The sequence below is a fragment of the Austrofundulus limnaeus genome, unplaced genomic scaffold (genome assembly GCF_001266775.1).
Source record: "Austrofundulus limnaeus strain Quisiro unplaced genomic scaffold, Austrofundulus_limnaeus-1.0 Scaffold245, whole genome shotgun sequence".
Classification (NCBI taxonomy): domain Eukaryota; kingdom Metazoa; phylum Chordata; class Actinopteri; order Cyprinodontiformes; family Rivulidae; genus Austrofundulus; species Austrofundulus limnaeus.
Window position 1 is genome coordinate 132,323 of NW_013952647.1, and position 1,956 is coordinate 134,278.

At 37.6% G+C, this 1,956-nt stretch overlaps 1 protein-coding gene across 2 annotated transcripts in view; it reads left to right on the top strand.

Annotated features, from left to right (window-relative positions):
• The window catches only part of LOC106525864 (T-lymphocyte activation antigen CD80), a 7,458-nt gene that overhangs the window by 2,345 nt on the left and 3,157 nt on the right, over positions 1-1,956 (top strand). The window lies entirely within an intron of this gene.

A 1,956-nucleotide genomic window follows, 5' to 3' on the forward strand; every position in this document is an offset into this window, starting at 1 on the left:
CACTCACACACACCCACACACACACTACTCTACTGAACTTCTCTGGTATTTTCATGTACCAGGGTCCACTCTTTCAGAAATGGCATGTTAACAGAAAAAAAGTTGGGTCTCACTGACCCCCAGGGACCACTGTGTGACCACACCTCTTTGCTATTGTGATCATCAAATTTAGGGGTACAGGGAACTTAACTGTCAATAACTTTGCTATAAACCAACCAAATTTTAAAAACAGCATATCAGCAGAATCATATTAATTAGCTCTTTGATTTAAATGACATTTTTTAAACAAATATGAAACAATGATGTCATCAGTGGATCAAAATTTCACAATCCCAGCAGAAGATGTAAATTTTCATCTTTTATCTGAGTTTACCACACAGATCCTAAACATTCAACTTATTTAACCTTTTCATGCACCTTAGGATCCACTTATTCAGAAAAAAGTCTYTTGACAAAATGAAAGTTGGTAGGTACAACTCCACAGGGACCAGTTTTTGAAAACACCCATAGTCATTGTGTGCACAGTTCAGATTTTCCAGGATGTCAAACTTACATGTAGATTCACCATGTCAGAATAAAATGTCATAAATCTGATGTTAAATGATAGATATTGTCATGGTATCTCATTTAGATGTGCTTTTGTTGATTATTTATGCAAAAGACCATGTTACCAGCCAGGCGTTAAAAGTAACACATTAGACCATTGGTGAACATTCAGAAACAAGTGTTTGTTAAAACTGAAAGGCTTTCACAGAGTTATTCTTTAATTAGCTTGAACTCCAACCAATTCTAAATAAGAATTATTGTAAAATTTGAGAAATTAATGTTTCAATTTAACACAGCATCATATCTAATAGTATACCATACAGAGCAGAAGTAAACGTCACACACAGAAGAGTGCATCATCTACGTCCCATTTATCTCCAAACCTACCAAATGCTTCTTGGTAAGTCTCATTATTCTGAAGGAGCTTCATGCCTTTCACTTTCCCTTTTCCCTTAAAGYCACTTGTACTGTCACATTCTGTGTAGGCATGTAGACCTAGCAGAGCAGCACACATTTTTGGTGAGAAGGATTGAGTAACTGTAAKATGTATGCAGCAATTGAATTTTCCTTAGTTGTAGCCAGCCACATGCCTTTACTGACACGTGTTCTGACCACCTTGGTCCATTTGTTGTTTTTTTTAAACCATCCTTATTTGATAGGAACAATTTCCAGTCTTTTGGTTGCTTCAGGGCTCTCAAGTTTTGACCTGAGCTTGGAGTGAGATTTCGAGCCGCTGAACACTGTTGCCAAAAGTTGCTTTTGGCCGTCCTAAACACTGCTAAATAACGTCATCGTCCAATTGGCATATTTGGACTTATGCCAACAACTGTGATCAGGGCTGTGTGGTATTTAATGAAGGAGAAAACAGTGTGTAAAATCACTCTGGGGGGTCCTCCCCCAGAAAATCTTGAATGAATTAAGACGCCATTTCCTGCATTCTGGTGTATTTTAACAGGCTCAATTGTAAGGTTGGGTGGTGTAGGATGGTTTCACCTGTTCCTGCATTCTGTTGGCTGCATCCTGCACTAGAAACTGACTGTCATGACTACTTGACAGACCTGTCAGATTTAAAGCTTGAATGATGCATGGACATCAAAACCATTAAAAAAAAAAAGAGGGGGGGGGGTGGCTGGGGGTCCTCCCCCAGAAAATTGTGAACGAAATAGATGCCATTTCCTACATTCTGGTGTATTTTACCAGGTTCTTAAACATACTATTACATACATAAATAAACACTTGATTTAATTATTTCAGAGACAGATTCTTTATTAATCTAGTTCTATCATTGTTTTAAACTCACTGCTACAGCTGAGATACGGTTAATTAATGTGATATAATTTAACATATCCAGTGACGTTAGGGGTGCTTTTTACTTTTATATACTGTACACACACACACACACACACACAC